This window comes from Mustela putorius, unplaced genomic scaffold, assembly GCF_011764305.1.
Source record: "Mustela putorius furo isolate JIRA1106 unplaced genomic scaffold, ASM1176430v1.1 tig00000129_pilon_pilon_pilon, whole genome shotgun sequence".
NCBI classification, from domain to species: Eukaryota; Metazoa; Chordata; class Mammalia; order Carnivora; family Mustelidae; genus Mustela; species Mustela putorius.
The window spans coordinates 41,927,574-41,936,438 of record NW_025421290.1 but is presented as its reverse complement, the minus strand read 5'-3'; the positions used below and the strand labels follow the sequence as shown (position 1 = coordinate 41,936,438).

Sequence of the window (8,865 nt, the reverse complement as noted above, 5' to 3'; positions counted from 1 at the left end):
TTTGGAAGGAAAAAAAAAAAAGAATATTCAAGACAGTACAGACCAGGAACTGAAGGCAGAACCGAAGTGGAAGGGTTTCCCTGCATTAAAAGGTAAACTGAGGCATAGTAAAACTTTTCTTCAAGGGTTTCTTTGAATATACATCCTTTCGAATTGGAAGTCAAACCAACAACGGTCTGGAGCACTCCACTGACAGAAGCTAGGGGAGAGGTTTTTATAGAGAGGATGGAGAAACAAAGCAAGGAGATTACTCCATTGACCATGGCTTACGCAATTGCCTTATTTGGGGAAGCCTGTTTGTGTGCTTGCGACGGGCTGTTCTTAAGTTTCATTTTCTCGGGTTTAAATGCATCGACTCTGGCTTAGAGTTTGGTTCTTTACGTAGGCTGCCAAGGCGGTAAGGCCATCTCAATCCAATGGCTTCCTTATTTAATTACTTTAACACCTGGAACATCCCAGAAGCAATTCTGCCACCATGAATCAGGCTGGAGGACATAGGAGACTCCACTTGTGAGGTGAAGTCCGGGGGGAGTGATGGTTATCCAAGCCTCAGGGTGTCAATCCAGTCCCTTACTGGGCAGACCCTGCCAGTACCCCTGCAAGCAGTGAGATGAGGAACCCCGTAGAGCAGAACCATGTGGACAGCAAGAAAGTGGTGTGTGCTGTCTTTGTCCAGCGTCTGAGGACAGAGGACAGGATGGGTGGGCATCTAAGGACAGAGGACAGGATCCAAGAGTGGTTGGTGCACACCTGGGAGGGATTGAGAAAGGCCCTTCAGGAGCTGACTGGCCTTAGCATCAAAGACCCAAAGGTGGGGTTCAACACAGAGGGGTGGGAGCCTCTTCAAGGAGTCAGGGCAACGGCTATGTTGCAGAGACAAAGAGAAGAGAGCGCAGGCTTCCAAGTCAAGCACACCCAGGCTTGACTCCAAGGGCAACTATATAGCTGCTGTGTAAACTTGGGCAAGCCACTTAACCTCCCTGAACCTGTTTCCTTGCCTAAAAAGAGACCTAATCATGTCTTCTCCACGGAGTCGTCATAAGGAGTGTACATAATTCATGAGAAGTGCTTGGCACTTGGAGCACTCAGCAAATGAGGGCTATTATTATTGTCAATGTCGTCCTCATTACTTATATTGAACCACGGAGATTTCTTCAGCCCGGACTCCGAAGATCAAGCAAGGGAGAGGAGCGTGTGCCGGGAGCAGAGAAACCAGAAAGGGGAGCAGGACCTCCCCGAGCCTGTGGCAGATGACTTCTCTCTCATTCTGGCCATTTGTAACTGTCCGTGTGCTCATTTGTCCTCACACTCAATGCTGCTGCCATTGTCACCATTCCCTTCAGCAGAAATGAAAAGAACCTTAGATTTCTGCCTAACCAGCCGCATGGCTCGTGCTCGGCCGCTGACATGCCCATTCATCTTGTCTGTGGGGGGAGCTGTCATCGATAGCCAGGGATGCCAGCTGCTCAGGGTGTCGGACAACCGTCGCCATGGTTTCTGGCCAGATCTCATTAGCTAAGTGAGGTGGAGCCCAGTGGGGTTAAGAGGTTAATGCTGGTAGGGGAGACCTCTGAGGGGCGGGGGCCGGGAGACACAGGTGGTTACAAGAGTCCATGCTTGTGATGGGAGGGTGGGACTGACCCAACCTGGGGTCAGGGGATGCTTACTGGGGTAGAAAAGTAAGGTCACGACCTTCCACAGTCTCTGAGGAGCTTGTGACCATGTATTTCTCAGAGAAGGACGTTCGCCACAGTGATCTTACAGGCTTCCAACTGATGGGATTTGTCCCCTTTAGATTTGACTCACCCCACTCTTGGTGCCCAATCCAATAATGACCAACATTTATTAAGCCTTTACTGTGTGCCAGGAGGCACTGGGCTAACGTATTTTACAGACTGTCCCATTTAATCTTCACCACAATCCTAACAAGTTGGTACTGTTGTTTGCTCCATTTTATGGATCAATAGAGTCTCAGAGAGGTTAAGCAACTTGTCCAAGGCCACACAGCCAGTAAAACTGTGGTGCCACGTGGAGAATCCAGGTTTTGCTGATTCCAGATTTCCAGCTCTGAGTGAGGGTGCCAACCACTGCCTCTCACGCTTTAAAATGCATATGAGTCACAGGGAATTTCTTAAAATGAAGATTTGACTCAGAAAATCTGGATGGGGCCTGAGATGCTGCATTCCTCAGCAGCTCCCAGGCTCTGTGTATGCTTTTGGTCCATCAATCAGACTTTGAGCAGTAAGGGGCTTGCCCGATGGATTTGGTTTACAGTGGTTGATAGGCTGCTGGGTTCCTCGCCAGAGCAGGTTGAGTTTTAGTCTTGGATAAAATGCTTTTAACCCTTTTTTTTGGTATTTGTTTTTATCACACATTTAACACCTTAAAACAACAGTCAGTATTATCTCACAGATTCCATGGGCAAGGGGTCTGAGGAACAGTGGGACTCTCTGCTCAGTTTCTCACAAGCCTAGATCAAGGTGTCGGCCAGGATGTGCTCTCATCTGGAGCTCAGCGCCGTTGTCCATGAACATGAAATTCAGTGTCTTGCTGCTGGAGGGCTGAGGACCCTGTTTCCTGACTGGCTGTCACCCCGGGGGCCTGCTCCCAGCAGTCCTAGGGACAGCCACATGTCTTGGCTCTTCCGTCTTCAAAGCCAGCAATGGAGTATTTCCTTTTCGTTGAATCCTTCTCGGACTTCAAATCTCTTGGACTTCCTCTGTCTCTGACCTTTAGATCCAGATTAAAGGGCCACGTGATTCGGTCAAGACCACCCCAACAACCTCCCTGTCGTGAGGTCACCTGATGTGGACACTTAATTACATCTGCAGAATTTCTTCCCAGCAGGACGGAGGTGAGTGGCCGGCCAGCTAGGAGAAGGCTTGAGCACGCCAGGGGCCAGACGTCTTGGAGACCCTCTGAGAATTCTGCCTGTTACAAAGTGTTTGAGCTGCGTTGCTGACTGATGGACGTTTTTCGACTCGTGAAAGTGGAGACCGTGTGAACGGCCTCATTTCTGCTTTCATTTTTTATTTGTTGTAAGCCTCTCCCCTAGTGTTAAGAATTTCCAACACTTGTTTCAAAATAAAAATGAGCTGTCATGAGGGAGATTCCAGCAAATTGAGCTCAGTCCTTTTTCTTGTTTGTGACATAAGCTGCAAGGGGACAGGACAGCACCTGATACAGAGATCATTTGGGGTTTTTCACTGACTCATAACCGATGTCCAGAAACAAGACTTCAGAGGTAGTGAGGTTTATGGGCAAGCAGCAGCTTCTCCCCAGGAGGTCTAAGTGCTCTGTAGATGCTGGGAGCTGGGAGACGTGTTTAAGAAGGAGAGTTTGTAAGACCCCAACAGCAAAGATCTAACTGAGGTCTCAGGACTCTGGTCCATCTTCTGTGACTCTGTCCGTTTCTCTGCCAACAACACCGTCCTATATTCCAGGGCTCATAAAATGTCAACCCAGCACCTTTTTCTGTACTTGGGTCTGAGAGAATACAAGTCAGAGTAAGAAGAAGAGGAAAATGCTGTAGAAACCTGCAGGGGGAGGGAATTTCCAGGGTTTTTCTATAGTAGGGAAAGCAGAGAGAGATGTTAAAAGACACACACACACACACACACACACACACACACCCCGGGGTTCTGGGTTTGCAGAGTGTGGACTAAGATAGCTTTTTGTCCAGAGGTGGGGCTGGGCAAGCTGTAATCCGGGGATGCTGCTTCCACTGCGATTCTCGTAGCCAGATCACTACCTAGGAAACACCACAATTTGCTTAGCCAGCTCCCCCCATAGAGAACAGCGAGGGGATGGTTGCAGGAAATGTACTGTCCACTGTGACCTCCCAGTGAAGGCGGGAATCAGTAGCGGTATTGCTTCCTCTAGAGTGTGAAAGGTTCAGCCGAGGTGACTGCCCTTAACTCCATTTTTTGCCAACACATAGCAAACTCTGTTTTGCATCTTTGGTGTCAGGCATCATTTCTGAAATACGAATCACAAAAGCCGTGCATTTCTGCTGTGCCTGCTGCGACTTGCTTTATCACTCTCCGATTTCGGAGTCAATAAAATGATGCTGTCGTTCCAGCTGGGAGGTATTTTGATTGTTCCAGACAGAAAGCTGGCCAGTGGCATTGGGGGAGTGACACAGAGAGAGAGAGAAAGGGAGGGAGGGAGAGAGAACTTGTGTGTGTGTTTCTGAGGCTGAGAGGAGATTATCTCATTTTAGCAATGGATAAATGCATTTTGATGGTAACTGGTGACCAAGTTGAGACCTCCCACACAGTCTTCTAGCGCCGTGGCAATTTACTAACAGACAAAGAGAATTCCTTGCTAAAGTCATCATTAGCAAAAATCCTATACCCCTGGCTTCTAAATAGGCATAAATGTAGGGTAGTAAAATAGAGACTGGGAACCAAATAAGAGGGTTGGGGTAAATGATCTCCTTTGACTTAAAGCAAATTCCAGGCTGGATGTTGGAAGAATTAGTGATGATGAGAAATGCCAGAAGATGGAGAGTATTAATTTAGGAAGGTAGTGGAAATCTTCTCAACTGATAAATGAATTTGTGAAAACGGGCGTGTGTGTGTGTGTGTGTGTGTGTTTGTCTCGGATTTTGAGGTGAATATTTTTTTTTTTTGAAGTCTCGGAATGATGGCTCAGTTGATGGCAGAGTGGAAAGGACTCAGAGACCAGCCAGAAACCCTGGAGCAAGGCAAGCGTTTCCAGAAGGTCTTGGCAGAAAGAGTCAGATGGAGGGATGGGCGAGCTGGTTGGTGCCGGGGAGGATGAGGGATGAGCTACACAGGGGTGGAGCACAATCCACACGGTAGAGTCTGGGCAGTCCGAAATTCCGCTGAGCTGCTCTGGATAGTGGGTAGCAGGGACTGCGCCGCTGGAAGCATGGTTCAGATTTGCGTTCTTGGTGGGGGGGGATTGACAGAAGAGCACACACCCAATCCAGAACAAATCGGATACGGCAAGGGTCTCGGAAAAGGGACTTAATCTCCAGGCATGCCCGCAGCTCCTAGAAGCAGGGGAAAGGTTGGTAGATGCCCAATAGCAAGGCTGATTTGATGCCATCCACTTGAGAAGCCAGCTTAGGGCTCCTTAAATTCCCCAGCAGAGACCGTCTGAGCACCTCGGGTGTCCCCAGCTACACTCACTGCCAAATCATAGCAGCAGGCATGTGATGTCAAGAAAGGGGAGACGTGGTTCTGTCCTCAAGGACTTTATCATCTAGTTGGGGGAAGAAAAGGTCAGCACACATCAGACAGGGAAGAATAGGTCTGTGTGTCCGTCAGCTCTGCACGTACAAGCTGTACATGTTATGAAAACAGAAAGATCGAGGAAGGTTTCATGGGAGAGGTGAGCTTTGGGGGAGGGCTTGAATTTTTTTAAGCAAGGAAGAACAGATTCTGGGCATCAGGGGGAAAGTGTTAAGGGGAGCAAAGAGAAGAGGGTAAGAAATGCCCTGGGGTAGCTTCCTCATTGTTCCTGCCCAGTCAGGGATCCTTAAGCCCCTCATGGCTGTAAGGAAGCCACCACGGGAACAGCTAGTGGGCACTCAGACTGTAGAACCCAGAGAACGGAAGTGGAGTTTGCCCGACACGAGAACATGGTCAGAATGACCGTGATGGTGACTCCCAGCTGATGCTGTCTGGGGCTAAGGGCCTGTTCCATGCTCCTAGCTCACCTGGCCTTGATTTGCACTAGTGCCAATCACAAGCCTAAAGGGCATTTTCCGACGTGTTTCCTGCCTATGCTCCCCACCCTGATCATGCCGATTCCTCATTTCCCTCCTATTTGTTTAGTGACTCCCATAGAATCAAATTTTCCCTTTAACTGAAACCCTTAGGATTGTGGAGCCGTCGTCCACTTCTTCCCCCGTAGATGACCTAGTGAGACACATTGTGTTCCCGCAGCCCTGGATCCCGTGGCTGACAGAATAGGCCACCTGTTCAGCACCGTCAGGACGTCAGGATGAATGTCACCATCAAGATGACTCCTCTATTTGAGGGCGATGAGTCAACTCAGCGTCTTTGTCTATCTTTGGGACTTTTACTGTAAAAAAAAAAAATGAGTTTTAACATACTTTTTCAGCACTGGTAGTTGCCTTTCCCAGTCGGCGGTTGCTTAAGAAATTCCTAATGGCTCATGTCAGATCCCAGGATACTGGCCTAGAAGGATGAGAAAGGAGCTGGTGTCAGAGTCTTGGCACTCAGCGACTTGGCGCTTCTGCTCTGTGGGCGCAGCCTCGAGTAGGAGCTGGGATAATCCCTTTCCTTGAGCAGCTGCTTAAGCGGACCTGACATTTGGATTGGAAAAGTTATTTCAACTCACCCCAAGGTGGAGGAATCACTTTTTCATTGTCAGAAAGTAACATGTGTCCTGCATAACTAAGGAGTCTTTCCCCGGATTTGCCACAGGAGGAAAGCCGGCATTCAGGGCTAAATCGCACCACGTCGGTGGTGGGGGGGGCAAGCACAGCGATCGACACTTGTTTAGCCATTTACAGCAGATTGTTTTAAACCTCATTTAATCCTCTCAACAAGCCCGAGATAAAGAGGTCATTTAATTTTGTATTCTACAGATGAGGAAACAGATGCGCTTTCTTAAGCAACCGCTGGCGAGTTGCAACCCAAAAATGAACCCAATCTCTTTGAATGCCATTCCCACCGCCTTCCAGTAAATTAGAGGTTCTATTCCTCTGTGTGGCAGTCAGCTGCGAGATGTGTCACACAAGAATTTGTCAGTAACAAAAAAAGAAAAATTAGATTAAATGGTGGGGACGCCTGACTGGCTCAGTCAGGTGGGTATGTGGCTCTTGACCTTCAGGTTGTGAGTTCGAGCCCTGTGTTGGATGTAGAAAGTACTCAAGAATAAAATTAAAAAAAAAAAAATTCAATGTAGTGGAGTTAGAGACCATCTGGAGTTTGAATCTTGGCGCCACCAGCTTTTACCTGTGTGACCTTGGGCAACTTATTTAACTTCACGGTGTCTTGGTTTCCTCAATATTATAAAGGGGGAAATAATAGGGCGCACTTCATACCACTGCTGTGAGAACTGAAAAAAAGGTAACGCATGGGGAATTCTGTAGTTCAGGGGCTGACACTGGCTACTGGGCAAATAGCAAGTGTTGAAGTGTGGGATATGTAAGCAGAGAAAGCACACGATAAGCACATTCCTATAGAGAGGGATGAGGATACTAAGCTATAGGGATTCAAAGAAGACAAAGAGCTTCTGCCCTTAAAATAACTCCTGGTCTCCTGGGAAAGACAGAGATGTAAACAAATAAGTATAATGCGATGTGACAGTGCCACGGCAGAAGACTGTTTGTACTTGTCAAAGGATTTTTACTCAGCGGTGACCATGGCATTCCGTTGCTGTGGATAATGGTAGTTTTTATTCCACTGGAGAATCACAATGTATATTCCATTCTTCTTGCAGTAAAAGGGAGCTGGGTAAGTGTCCTTGGGTATCTGGATTTGGCCCACCCCACTGCTAAAATCCACAGCTTAGGAAACCAAGATGTGTCTCCGTTCTGTTTTTCCTGCTGGACTCCCCTCTCCCTGGCTGGCTTCAGAGGGGGCTTCCTAGGCCATGTGCTCTTCTTGTTAAAACTCTGCGTGCTCAGCAGTTATCTTAGAGCGCACCCAGAAGTAAGCTATGGGGCCCAGTCCTACAGGACATTAATCATGCCATGTCCAAAAAGAGCCTGAATTAATAAAGAGAACATTACGCGTGTCAGTTTTAAGTGACTTAAATCACTTCAGCTATACTTTGTTGTTTTCTTTTTCTTTTTTATTCTTTTAAAGATTTTTCCCATTTATTTGACAAAGAGAGAGAGGGAGGGAGCGCACAAGCAATGGGAGGGGCAGGCCGAGGGATAAATAAGCAGGCTCCTCAAGGACAGGGAGCCCGATGTGGGACTCGATCCCAGGACCTTGGGACTGTGATCTGAGCTGAAGGTACATAGCCAACCAACTGAGCCACCCAGGCACCCTGTTTTCTTTTCTTTTTTTAAGTGTTTGTTTTTTTAAAATTCTTTATATTTTAAAAAGACTTTATGTATTTGTCAGAGGAAGAAAGAGAGAGAGAGAGAGAGCGCACACAAGGTGGGGAAGCAGCAGGCAGAGGGAGAAGCAGGCTCCCCGCTAAACAAGGAGTCCGATGCGGGACTCGATCCCAGGACCCTGGGATGGAATCATGACATGAGCCGGAGACACTTGACTGACAGAGCCACCCAGGCACCCCCACTTTGTTGTTTTCCGTTTTTATGTTGTAGAGCATGTCCTGAGCAAGCGCATTTCCAAATAGTGATCATGATGAATATGCAGCAAGCATTATTATCATTATCCCTTGGGTGATTTCAGGACCTTTTTACCCCATTGTCTCCCCAACATCCAACATACATCATGGCCTAGGGGAAGCTATAGAAACTCTGAGTTAGGGTTTTGCTAATTAAAGTCAATGAAAGGGGGGCCTGGGTGACTCAGTCGTTAAGCGTCCAGAGTCCTGGGATCGAGCCCAACATCAGGCTCCCTGCTCAGCAGGAAGCCTGCTTCTCCCTCTCCCTCTGCTGCTCCTCTGTGTGTGTTCCCTCTCTCTGTCAAATAAACAAAATCTTAAAAAGAAATAAAGTCAATGAAAACTTAGATGTTTTAAAACATTTACAGAGAACACTGACAATACCTTCAGTGTCATAAAACAAGAAGGAGCATCATCATGAAATGGCATAGAACTAAATGGGGAGAAATGGGGGGAAAAAAATCAAAGTTGGACTTATTCCTCATACCTGACCAGGATAAATATCAAGCAGATATAATATTTAAAGGTACAAAAATGAAACCATCTTCTCTTTTAGAAGAA

At 47.5% G+C, this 8,865-nt stretch overlaps 1 long non-coding RNA gene across 1 annotated transcript; it reads left to right on the top strand.

Annotated features, from left to right (window-relative positions):
* The first annotated feature begins 387 nt into the window (after nucleotides 1-387).
* LOC123390526 lies at nucleotides 388-3,120 on the top strand. Its single transcript, XR_006605084.1, has 2 exons — nucleotides 388-515; nucleotides 2,848-3,120. It is a non-coding gene; the product is annotated as an uncharacterized LOC123390526 (long non-coding RNA).
* Nucleotides 3,121-8,865: the final 5,745 nt, after the last annotated feature.